Below are 14,215 nucleotides of genomic sequence, written 5' to 3'. Positions count from 1 at the left end.
GACAGTGCCCAGGCCCAGAGTTCAGGCCCCATGACCGGACCCCCCACTAAAACAAAACAAAAAATACTTCTTGAATTAAAAATCTGGGCTACAGCTTAGACGTTACCCTCACAAAAATATTTGTAGTTTAAAAGTTGATACTCCTGGAGAAATTAATCCTCAGAATATAAAGGAGTCTGGGAAGTTCAGTTTGCATCCAGCCTGGGCAGAACAGTCTTTGCAACAGTACATATAATAAAGCAGCCAAAAACTGGATTGGAAGAATGGCTCAGGTGATGGAATACCAATTATGAGCAAGATTGCTGAATAAGAGCTTGAGGCTTTTGCATAGATACATACAAACATACACATACACACAGAGGCACTTATATGTGCACACACAAATACACAAATGAAACAACTCTCAGAATGTGTAGAAAAGCTAGGAAAAAATAAATATATGTCCTGAATAAGACTAGAATCAAGTGATAATTTTTAATATTGGAAAGTCCTCAAGTGAACTTCCTTCAAATAAGTTTGAGAATATTACATTGGTAGGGACCAGAGATAGGAAGAAAGTCAATTAATCATTATTAAAGGGATTGCATCCATGGAGGAATGAATCAGAGACCCCACAGGTGCATCTGAAAATGTTCATATACTGTGTCAAATGTTAGAACATCTTTGAAAATAGTAGATAAACAGTCTGAACAGTCACTATGGTGTATAATATCCCTGGAGAAGTTCAGAATTGGTAGTCTATATCTAGATTAAATAAACCAAGAAACTATGGCAGTGTAATGTGATGCAAGCCTAGAATTCTAGCACTGAGATTAAGACAGGAGATTAGAGAGTGGAATTACATAGTGATACCTTCCCTGGACCAGGAAGTATAGTTTTGTCTTAATTAAACAAAACAAACAAGAAAGGAATACATAGTTGGAAGTTTGGGCTAATTTTTGTCATTATGTTTTGAGAAGTCAAATTTCCTGTTGAAATGCAACTCATAATTAATCCTCACTTGTGTTTTAAATACTCTCTTCATAACAGAACATTCCTAGATGCAAAATGACTCGTGATTCCCATCCAAAATTTGAAAAAGTAAGTAATCATCATTCTGTTGTATCCCAAAGGAATGATGAAGGATTACAAAAACTTAAGCCTGGAAAAATAGCAAAGTTCGTCTAATGTAGGATTTTGATGATCTTGCTAAATTAGAATTTAGATTTAAAATAAATATTTTGATTTTGTTTGTAATTTCATATGCTATAGGATACTACAAAATTCTTTTTAAGTAGAGGGTTTAATTGACAAATTCACAAATGATTTTGCATTCTACTTGCCTAGAATATTCTTTCAAGAGAGTTATAATTAGAACTTATTTAATAGATAATTAAAATAGTTCATGTATAAAATGATAATGTGAATGTTGTAGACAGAGTTGCCAAAAATTGATAATATTGATTTATAAATTTAGAATAAGAGCAAATTTTTGAGGCTTTGTTATAACATGGTATGAAGAGAATAATTGTGTGACATCTTCTTCTTCTACCTGTATGTAACACAGGAAGCAATTTCCTTAATTATTTGCCACTGTATACAATGAGAAAAATGTTAGGTTTGGGGTTTGTTTTTATTTTTGTTTTTGTTTTATTGGTTTGTCCTAGAGCCTGAACTCTGGGCCTGGACACTGTCTCTGAGCCTGTTTATGCTCAAGGCTTTTGTTCAACCACTTCAACCTCAATGCCACTTGTGTCTTATTTTCGTTGATAAGTTTATTGGAGATAAGAATCTAGGGAATCTTCCTGCCTGGGTGAGCTTTGAACTGTAATCTTCCTATGTTAGCATCCACAATTTATATGATAGTTAAAAAAGTATAAATATAAATAATATTTGCAAGTGTTCTGATCTCAAGTATTCCAGTGGGGGGAAAATGAGGCAACCCAGTTTATTGTGGTGTTCTTTCCAGAACATGTATGGCACCACATTAGCAGAGTTGTATTTTTTTCACAATAGAGATAAGTTATTCATGATGTGAATTAAAGGATGTTTGTGGTGCACCTTAAAAGTTCTAAACTGTTGGGCTAGGATGTCTCTATATCATAAATATTGGGATTGGTGGTCATAAAAATAATAGCTTACTGTGATAAACAATTGCTTACTCTTGAAGAATTATTACCGATGCTACGTAGTTTTATCCTCTACCAAAATGTGGTTATTTTTCTGTTGACTCTCAATCTGTAACACCCCATTGGAAAATGCATCTATTGCAGAACTACATAACATGTTAACTGGTACTGTTTTGAATCTCTCAGGTATGGAATCTTCCGAATTTGAAAATGAGTAATTATTAGTCATTGGAATGTTGAAGAACACATATATCCTGTCTTCTTAACAACTTACTTCCTTTTAAAAGTTATAGGTTTCCAAAGAATTAAGCTGTTTTTGCTTTTAATATGAGAAAGTACTATATTTATTCTTTTTTCAAAATATTGGTAAGTATAATGTGAAAATATTGTCTATTCAGATAGCATTCAAGTTGATGGTCCTCTGATTAAAAAGGGGTAATTACTTCAAATTAGATGACAAACAGTATTGATTTTTAAAAAGTTATTACATAAAGAATAATATTTACTCTACCAATGCAGTGAAATTTTATTTCATGCACCTTATTTTTTAAATTTAATTTTATTGTCAAATTGATGTACAGTGGGGTTACAGCAATATTAAGGTAGTGAATACATAACTTTTCAAACTTGTTACCCTCTCCCTCATTTTCTTCAGTTTTCCTTCACCCCTATACCGCTCACAAGTTGTAATGTAAATTTCCAACATATTGTCTTGTGAGTATTGCTATTGCATTGGTTTGCCTTTGTCCTTTGTCTCACCATTTTGTTGTTCCTCATCCCTTCTCTAGTTAAGGTAAATATATACACAAAACACAGGCTATCGAAATCAAATACAGCAGGGAATAAAGCATAGGGGAATAACCCAAAAGAAAATAGAAATCACATAGTACATTAAAAAAAAACAGCCTCAAATAATACTCTCTGTTTCATTATCTTGGAGTTCATTTTGTTCAGAATCAGTTTATAAGGTTATATATATATATATATATATATATATATATATATATAACACAGCCACTGGAAAATAATAGTTTCATGGACACAATATCATGAAAACACCACGTTAACTGTTTTTGATGGTAAAGGTGGAGTTAGGGTTGGTGAAATCGCAGTTCTAATAAAGGAATTTCAAAAAAGTTTTAAAATTATGACAGGTAAATTTTAATTTGTTCGAACTTTTTAACAACTTAGCCTATTATGAAAATTTAAAATTGCCTGAGAAAATAGGCTTTCATGCAAAGTAATCCATAGAGACTTAGCTGAGAGGGAGCAATGTGGGTGAAGATGGCTCATTTTCACACTAAATAAACAAGCCTCAAAAACCTTGCTATAAATCCTTTAGGTTCCCTTGAGAATGTCCTTACCCAGGAAATCTACTCTTACTGTGTGAAACAAGGTTGCAGTGGAATTTAAATTCAAAGTTCTTAAAAAAAAAAAGACATCAAAATTTGTGAAATGACTTTAATTACCAAACAGTAATTCTCTGAAAAATATAATTTGGGTCCAAATATTTAGGGAGAAAGTGCCATCAACAATGAAAGAAGGTACTGGGTTTACACTTTTCTGTTTGTAATTATTTCCACAACGTCTTTGCACATGAAGCACTGAACCACAGAAAAAAATCTGATTGACTACTTGAATCCAATTATTTCACATTTCGTAGTAGCTCACAAAATATAATATCCTTATTAACATGAGATAGAGAAGACTTTTCTTATTACATAAGCCAAAAAGTTTTGGGATCAGAAAAGAATTGAGCAAATTGAAAAGGCAAGAAAACGCATTCTTAGAAGCCCTAGCTAAGCATATTGGCTTCAGCAGTGGAGGGAGGCCAAACTTTTTGATATACATTGTCTTAATATTTTTGCTACCTAAAGTGATTTTACAGAGCCTATTTAGCTCACTAGAATGCAGAACAGATTGAATGAAGACATGATAATAAATTCTACATCCAAATAAGAGTTTTAAAAGGAAAACCATGAAGATGTAGTGTGCGTAGAGCTGGTCAGATCTGGTTGAGTCAGCTAGAGTAGCAGTTGAAGCACACTTCTTGCTCATAGAGACCTGACCCACAGGTGTGTCTGCCTAGGTTGCCAGCCATGAGCTGTCCATACTCCCTACATGCCCCCGGGGGACCAATCAGTGCCTGTCACCAAGCAGTACCCATCACAAGTGCCTTACATCAACTGCCTGCTAAGTAATTGGCTGGGAAGGACTCAGGAGAGCCTCAATCATGAGTACTTGTTGCCCTGCTCAGGAATAGGCAGATGAAAGTAACACAAAAGGAAGCTGGTTTAATATGGGAAATAGTGAGTGAATTGTGTCCCTGGATTGACTGCAGGGACATTTGGGATCCAGACAGGTGGACCCACGTCATTCAGGCAGCTCATAAAAAGGAAGTCCGTGAAAGCGCTGAGCTGCCCCTAATATTTTACATCATAATAGTAGCTATTCAAGCCTGTCTATCAGGGAAAGAAGAAGGGGAAACTCTGCAGGCATTTAACACCTTGCTGCAAGAAGAAACAGAACAAAAGGAAAATGGAGAAGCTGCTCAAGCACTCCCATCTTCTTGTGACACAGCAAACAATTCCAGCAAGAACACAGATAACCAACAACTTCCACTATCAGGTGACCCAGGGGGCTGGCCAGCTATGCTTGTAAAACCGCCTCCCCCACACTATCAGTCCCAGGAAGCCTGCCCAATCACGTCTTTTGGCTATTTAGGCCAGCCTGGGAACTCCCCTCAGAAAACTTTGTATCTTTGGGCAGAGATATCCAACTTTGCCCAAGAACAAAAACCCATTTTTCCCCCTGTAATACAACAGTTGTTCATGGGCCCCACAAGTATCGTGGCAATGACAGCCAAGCCTATAAATGAACCCCAGTTCATGTTCCCGGTAAACGTCCACCGAACCTCTGCATGACCTCACCAATGATACCTGCATGACCCAAAAGTACTTGACAAATACTGGGCTGCTGTCAGGGAAGATGGGTTAAACTCCCTGAATGCTCAACAGATGCTCAAAACCCTTAGCATTGATCTTAACTGCCCCATGATTGGAAGAGCTTAATGAGCACAGCATTATTTTCAGGGTCTTCTTTTTATGGAAGGCTGCTTTTTATGATGATTGTGAACAACAAAGCACATGAAATATCACTGCCAGAGGGCAGGATGCTGCCATGGGGGACCCTGATTGCTTAAAAGGGGAGGGCGCTTATGCATCTCCTACCACACAAGCAGTGGCACCTCCGCAGTATTTTGACCAAGTAAGCCTCTGTGCGTTGAGGGTTGTTTCCTCAGTCCCTTCTAAAGAAGGGGACAAACATCTAAAACCCCTCATACAATGTCCCAATGATCCTCTCACTGACTTCATTGCCTGTGTTCAAGAAGCAGTGGCCTAGAAAGTATCCCAGGCTGGAGCCCAAGATGCGCTAATCAAGAGCCTAATATGGTAAGGGGCCACTCAGGAATGCAGAAAAGCCATTGCCTCTACGAAATGGGGAGATCACTGATTGCATCCTAGCCACCAAGGATTTGGGGACATAAACTCATCCTATTACTTCCCTTGCGCAGGAGTTCGCCTCTATGACTACCAGTGCTTGCACGCCCCCTAATGGGACAATTGGAAATCGACCTTGTTGGGGATGTGGTGGAACTGGTCATTTTAAAAAGGATTGCCCATCACTCTGGCGCTCACCCAAAAGAAAACAACCTCCTTCTGTATGTCCTAAATGCAAAAAGGGTTTTCATTGGGTCTCTGAATGCTGCTCTACGACTCAGCCTTTCAACTAAATAAGGGGCAGTCCTCAGCCCCGACCCCAATAGGACAAAGCAACAGCCACCAAATCAAGTGTGATGGACTATTCCTATCCAAAATGGAAAAGCTAGAATGAAACTTAAAATCAATGGAACAGAATTTAAGGGCATCATTGATACGGGAGCTGACTGCACAGTCCTTAGAAAAGATGAAATAGAAGGGTTGGGATGGAACCTAATTCCTGGCCCCTGCATACAAGGTGTCGGTGAAAAAACAGATTCCCTCCATGTCCAATGGCCTGTAAGATGGGAAGACTGTGGTGGGACCACCGGGGCTTTTAAACCTCTTGTTGCCCCTCGCCTTCCATGCAATATTTGGGGAAGAGATATCCTCACTAATATGAGTACTCTGACAACAACAGATGATAAGGCTTTTTATGAAGACATCATAACTGATCGAGCCATTAATCACCCACAGTACCCCCAATTCTAATGACCACTGTTGCGTGACCAGAGCCAGTTCCACTCCAATGGGACACTACCAAACCCATTTGGGTCGAATAGTGGCCTATTTCCTCTGAAAAGCTCCCTCATCTCCAGGCTCTAGTGGAGGAGCAACTAAAAAAGGGACACATAGAACCTAGCATCAGTCCCCACAATTCCCCATTTTTATTATCCAAAAATGGGCTCAAGGAATGTGGAGATTTCTCCATGATCTACATTCCATTGTCATATACAAAAGATAGGAACGCTTCAACCTGGACTTCCACACCCTTCTTCAATACCCAAAGATTGGCACATTGCCATTATTGACGGACTGCTTTTTTCCACACTGCTACATCCCAAAGATAAAGAATATTTTGCCTTCTCTGTATTGGAAACGAATTGTCAACTATACACTCATCGATATCTATGGAAAGTTATCCTTAAAGGTATGAAAAATAGCCCTACTATATGTCAGATGTATGTTGCCCATGCTATTAGGTCTTTGTTTTCCAGATGCTTTTGTGTCCATTACATGGATGACATTTTAATAGCACATAAAGATGCGACAACATTGCAAACTTGTTTAACACAACTCAAGGAGAGCCTTACAGTGCTGGGCCTCAATATTGCCCCCGTAAAAATTCAGCTACACGACCCTTACACCTATCTTGGATACCATGTAAATGAAACAATTACTCCAAATGGGCCCCATAGCGTCATTAAATCCCAATATGCTTTAACTGAATTACAACAATTATGTGGACATATCAACTGGGTATGCGATTTTATGCGTCTCCCCACCCAACAACTCTAACCGTTATTTCAATTGCTTCAGGGACCCTCTGACCCAACTTCCCTTCCTATACTTTCACCTGATGCTCAACAAGTTTCACAACAAGTCGCTGATTGATTATGGTCAACACCCTTGGTGTTTTTAGATACCATCCAAGAAATCATCCTAATTATATTAAATAATAATGGCCTAATGGCGGCACTGATGCAAACCCATGGTGTGTTACAATGGGTACAACTTGCCACTTCCCAATTACCAAAAATTAGCACATCCATTACCATGCTATGCAACGTGGCCATCAAAGGCGCGGAATGATGGCGTCAAACTTATGGCCGATTCCCCGACCATCTTATATGGCCCATTAAAAAAACAATCTTTGATTTCCTAACACCCGAAGAGGCATTAGCCTTACAAGTCACCCACTACTATTTTAACATTGATAATCATATGCCCCAAACCCCATTTTAAAAGTTACCCAAGAACTCCCACTTTCATGGAAATATTGTACTCGTCCCAATGGGCAACCTATCCATCAAACCATTGTACTTTTTACCGATGTTAACAAAACTGTTTATGGATTTTACAATGCCAATACTAAAACATACATGCTTCAACAACATTCCCTGTCTGTTCAAGCTGCTGAATTACTGGCCATTTTGCTTGCCCTTACATCTTTTCCCAAAGAACCTCTTAATATTTTTTCTGATAGTTTATATACTGTACAAACTGTTGCCATTCTTCCTGGAGCTTTATTCAAAAATGATGGTCATGATGTAGCAAAAATAATGTGTAAACTGCAAAATGTATTAGACAATCGTGTCCAACCCTGGTACATTCAACACATTAGATTTCATACTAACATCCCCAGACCCCTAGCTGCTGGTAATGAAGCCATTGATTGCGCTGTCACACCAACTGTACTACTCACCAATATGTGCATGGACCAGGCCCGAACGTTACATCATCGTTTTCATTTATCGGCAGCTACTATCAAACAGTTGTTTCCTGATTTAACACACAAACAATGCAAGCACATGATTCGGTCCTGCTCCTCTTGTGCACCTCTTTTACCCTTAGGACCACTTCAGCCCATGGGAACAAATCTATGAGGCTTTAGACCCAATAGCACATGGCAAATGGACATTAGCCATATCCCCCAATTCGGTAAACAAAAATACGTAAATGTATGCATAGATACATTCCCAGGCTTTATAACAGCTTTAGCCTTAACAGTGAAACAACACGGCATGCTATTAAGTCACTTCTACATGCCATTACAATTATGGGTGTTCCTTGGACCCTTAAAACAGACAATGGCTCTGCTTACACCTCCAAACATTTTCGTGAATTTTGTACCTTTTGGAACATTACACACCAGACAGGTATTCCATATAACCCACAAGGCTAAGCCATTGTTGAACACAGTCATAAAGAAATCAAGACTGTTCTTTTAAAAGAAACGGGGGAACTGGAGTGGCTAGGGCTTAAAGATCCCCAAACACAATTAAATTATTGCCTTATTGTAAAAAACTTTTTAACATTCACACCCACCACATGTGGGACCCCTGCGTCCCTGCATTGGGGACTAATGAAAACACCTACTCTGGTCCCTTTGGTTAGATGGAGGGACCCCATCACAAGAAAATGGGAGGGTTCTGCTCCCTTAATGGCACAAGGGAGAGGATTTGCTTGTATCTTTCCAGACACGAGTGATAAACCTGTTTGGATCCCAGCTGGAGTTGTCTGGCCAACCATCACCACCTATGAACAAGATATGTCAGCTATGCTTGAACAGCGCAAGGAGGAGGAGACACAAACCTCGAGCTAGAGCCCATGCCATCACTTGGGGAGAACTAAAGGGATTGTTTGAACAAGCCTAGGCTATGGCCCCAGACCCTGATCCGGGGCATGGTACTCTATTCCTCCTATTGTGTGCCATTATTTCAGCCAATTCTCAATCTGCTGCAGGGCAGGGTAAGATAACTTTAGTGCCCAGCCCCCAAATCCTAATGATGGTAGGGGAAGTTACCACCATCTTCCCTCAAATGCTTTCTTCCAATGGCATGGTTGGCCTTCCTTTCTCACCAGACGCCTTATGGCATCAAAAAATAAACCTTAGCCAGGCGCTGGTGGCTCACGCCTGTAACTTAGCTACTCAGGAGGCTGAGATCTGAGGATCGCGGTTCAAAGCCAGCCCGGGCAGGAGAGACCGTGAGACTCCTATCTCCAATAAACCACCAGAAAACCGGAAGTGGCCCTGTAGCTCAAGTGGTAGAGCACTCCCCTTGAGCTGAAGAGCTGAGGGACAGCGCCCAGGCCCAGAGTTCAAGCCCCACGACTGACAACAACAACAAAAAAGAAACCTTACTTTTAGATGGAAGGGAGCCAGCTCTTTTTGTTTTTCAAACGAGATGATAAAGCAAATTGATGGCTGTACCATCCCCCTCGCAGCAGTAACGCATGGGATGGGATGGTAGAACTACACAGGACCCTACCCATTTGTCCCACTGGAAAAAATTGCAATCAGGCTACTGACATACCTTTTCATATGCAGTTGTGCCCACGCAGGGTTTTGATAACTTTGGCACTATTTCCACTCCTCTTGAGGAATTAGTTATTAGCCTTTGTGCCAATTCCTGGCAAGGCAAAGTATTTGGGGACCTCGCGTTTTCCCTCTACCCGGCTATATACAACCAATCTGAAATAGATCCCAAACCTCCAAATCTAAACGAGTTTTATGACTCTTCAGGAGGACGATTGGGAGACCTAGGAGCTCCCATGCCAATCGTTTGCTCATCACATTCCTGCCTCGATTTGTCCCCTTTCCTATTGGCCAATATTCGTTGCTTTAACTGATCTGGATACCACCAGGTGTCAGGAAAGGTAGTGGTTAGAGCCCCGTTCTTTTTTTGTCTAGGAGACAACTCCTCCGCTACTTGCACTCTCAGCAATCACTGGCAACCCAATGACTCATATCCCTTTGCAGGTTTGGTACGTGTTCCCCCATTTATTGTTCTGGCTCTCAGTTTTCCCAGGTTCAATTGATTCGTCCACGCACTAAAACAGCAGTAGGATTGAGCATTGCAATGGAGTCCACAATCATTTCTACAATTGCTTCAGCTACCACCGCTGCTATATTGCTGTCCCAAGGCGTGTCCACCGTGCAACAGATAAACCAGCTCATCCCTCAACTGTCATCCATAGAATTACAACATTTACAAACTGCCAATCATCTTAAGGGAGGCCTCCTTGTGCTCCAACAACAAATAGACTTGCTCCAAGAACAGATTACGTTTCTTTGGTTACAACAAGGAGGACTATATAATGCTATGACTATTATGTCTGTCAGCTTTCCACTCCTGCACCCAATGTCACTGAACTTAGTAACTACATCAAAGGCCCTAGGTCCCTTATTCACCCAAAACCTGCTGCATGATATTACCCGCCTAAACCAGACCACCATACAGCTTATTCCCGCTGCCTCCTTTTTAGAAGATGTGCTTAAAAAGTTACAACAATGGCTTTCGCCATCCTCTCTGGTCATCTGGGGAGGCCTTGCACTTGTAGGGCTTACTCTCCTAGGAATTATTAAATGCTTGCACTCCTGGCAAAAACGCTTCCAACGATGGGTCACCATAATGACGGTCCTTTTAAAATAAAAGGGGAAATTTGTGGGTAGAGCCAGTCAGATCTGGTTGAGTCAGCTAGAGTAGCAGTTGAAGCACACTTCCTGCTCATAGAGACGTGACCCACAGGCATGTCTGCCTAGCTTGCCAGCCATTAGCTGTCCAAGCTCCCTACATGCCCCTTGGGACCAAACAATGCCTGTCACCCAGCACTGCCCATCATCAATTGCCTGCTAAGTAATTGGTTGGGAAGGACTCAGGAGATTGGGAAAGCTGGGACTATAAAATCCCAACCCTTGTGCAGAAATAAACCAGAGATGCTTAAGCCTGTTCTCCCAACATGTGTTCCTTGTTTGCATCGTTCATGCTTACCTCCTGCCGGAGATCTAGCCCTACAATGTAGCAATGGGGGAGGCCTTATAGTCCTTCACCTTCACTAGACTTGAAGCCAAGAACTTGTGATAAGTGAGAAATCCGGCAAGAGCTAAGAGGAGGACAGAGAAATAGAACATAGGAGCATTGTTCTTTTGTAACAGACTCTGTCCTCCAAGGTATGGGTGATTTAACTCTATTCTTCCCCATACATCTTGTTGAGCAAATGCAAGACAAAGAGAAAAATAATCTATTGAAATAATTTTGCAAAGAATAACTTCACTAGTCCTGATATGGTATCTAAGGAGAGTCTTAAGAAAGAAGATAAAAGTGCAGTATTCTTCGGTTACCTCTAAGCATCTTGTTAGCAAAATATATCTTTAAGGGTAGAAGTGATTGAACCAAAAATTGGTGGAGTATTTATTTTTGAGGGCACTTTAGACACAAGAAGACTTTCAAGGTAAAAGAAAAAGAAAAAATATAGCTAAATATTTGTGATCACAACTTCTTGGACGGGTATTTTTTAGACAAAGTTTTCCATTAGAGATTGTCCTCATTATCATTGATTCTGGTTTTCTGTGGCAAGCAAATGCAAGGGGGAAGTTTAATGGACTCGCTTGGACAAGTAAACAGCATGACAGAAAAAAATGGAAAATAATATTTAGTGAATTATTTTGAACAATTACTTTGCCAGAACAAAGAAGGAAATATATAATTCAAATCACTTGACGTAAACTTATGAATAAAAGTAGTCAATAGAAATGAGAGAAAACATAAAGGACTGTTTTCTTTCCAGTGGAGTAATGGGTTCTTGATCTTGTTACTTCCATTCTATCTTCACAAGCTATCAAGTGTGGCTCAGGACTGGAGTATGCAGTTCAGACCAAGAGAACTCACAGAAGAAAATATTTGAAGCAGATGTAGGTGATTTATAACCTTAGACAATATATTTAAATCTGTTAAAAATTCTCCTCTACCCCAAACTGCCCACTTTAAACAACTTTGTATGCTTTTCCCAGGATTGTCCTTCACTAACTATTTAAAATTTTGAGAGGTCATAATCATACATGATACTCTATAGAGATTGCTGTTTGGTTGTTCTTTTTGTGTGTTTTTGTTTTTTGTTGTGTTTTTTCACTGAATTTCAAAAGATTGTGTTAGTGTGTTACAATGAAATATGTCCATCTAATTGTTCAATGTTCCTGGATCAGAGTCACTCCTTCTATCATTTTCTTTTTTTTGGGGGGGTCCGGTTGTGGGGCCTGAGCTCTGAGCCTGGGCGCTGTCCCTCAGCTCTTCAGCTCATGGCTAGTGCTCTACCACTTGAGCCACAGCGCCACTTCCGGCTTTTTTCTTTTTGCTAATGTGGTGCTGAAGAGTCGAACCCAGGGCCTCAAGCATGCAAGGCAAGCGCTCTACTGAGCCACCTTCCCAGCCCCTCCTTCTATCATTTTCAACCAACCCCTTCTACAAGATTTATTTCCGATTTACCACTTCCTTTCTCAGTATTCTAGCTGTACTTGACCCTTGTTCCATTTTTCATTCATTCTATGTCTTTACTATTATTCCTCTCTGGTTTCACCTTCCTGATAGTCATTCTGTTAAACTGTCTGTTAGTACTTTGAAAGGTTTATATACATTCCATGGAGTTTCAATTCTGCATATACTTAAACTGATTTCAGCTGATATTTCCATAATTCTGAAGTAACAATTAGCAAGACTGGAGACATGAAGCACCTAGACATGATTTTATTCCCTTCCATTTGGAAGATTACTCTGTAGTCAACAAGAAAGTTTAAAAATGGCTTAGAATGTATTCCTAACTACCAGTTTTATAAATGGCTTTGAACACTGGTTTGTGATTATTTTATTTTACATGGGATAATACTTTCTAATACCTATGAGTTTTGGAAAAAGGAAAAAACTAAAATTTACTACTGTAGAGCAATATGATAGAAATAGAAGACAGATTTTATGTTTGTCAAATCTCTGATGCATACCCATATTCAAGACTTAAAGTCATATTTCTTACTATGTTAGACAGATAGGGAAAACGTAAAACACCATATGATAATGCAACTATTTAAGACTTTTTAAAATGTACTTATTACGTGATGAAATTTACTTTATTTGCTAATGTTTTCGTTTGAAATATGGGAGGCTGATCTATTTAATAAATTTTCGAAGGCACCTACTGAAAAACACAAATGGTGAGGGGTCCTATTTCTACGCTTTAATGAATGGTTTAACCTGTTTGGCATTAGTGCTGGGTAAATAAATCAACTCTGTTGTAACTTGCTCCCTACACTTGAAAAACTAATAACGTCACTAAATATCATCTACTTGTAAAGTGTTATTTTGGCAAATGTGATTTTAAAAAGTTTATTTGAAAAGGAATATACTTTCAGGAAATTAAATGTAGGTTATCATTTGTTTGAGAATGACAACATTTTTACACTACAGAACCAAGTTTTACTGAAGTACCAGTGTTTTGAAGCACTAAGGATCTTCTCAATTAATGTTTTTTCTGAATTATATTTGAACTCTATGACAAGTATTCCTAGCATTGGTAGACTAATTATGGATCTATCATTCCAGCAACTATTTTTTGGCCTGCTGATGCTGGACTGACATCATTCATTAATCATTAGGAGAGGGGTATTACAAATAATCTTGTGACATTTGTGGTATTTTTCACTCATATGGGATGGTCATCTGAAAATTGAAAGTTTGAATTACTGTACTTTCACATTTTGTGATCTCATCTTGCATTTTAAGTTGCCTTGCATTTCCCAATTGCTTACTGCTAATTGCTGCATTTCAAGGAATTGGGGCCCTGAAATGTAGGAAATGAGAAATTGAGATGGGTCTTCAATTACTTTCTGTTTGCATGTTGCATGGGCCTAGGTGAGAACTCTTGCCCTAGTTATCTGATGATGTGGATAACTGGGACCTGGGATCCTAGGACCCGTGGATCTTGTAGAAGAATGATACCTTTTAGACATCATATCAGCAAAATTTGAGTATAATCAGTAGGAATGTTTCTGAAATATGGAGAAAAACAGTTTGGGAC

This window comes from Dipodomys spectabilis, unplaced genomic scaffold (assembly GCF_019054845.1).
Source record: "Dipodomys spectabilis isolate Male_0828 unplaced genomic scaffold, ASM1905484v1 ptg000458l, whole genome shotgun sequence".
NCBI classification, from domain to species: Eukaryota; Metazoa; Chordata; class Mammalia; order Rodentia; family Heteromyidae; genus Dipodomys; species Dipodomys spectabilis.
The sequence above is the reverse complement of the archived record's forward strand: the minus strand, read 5'-3'. Positions refer to the sequence as shown.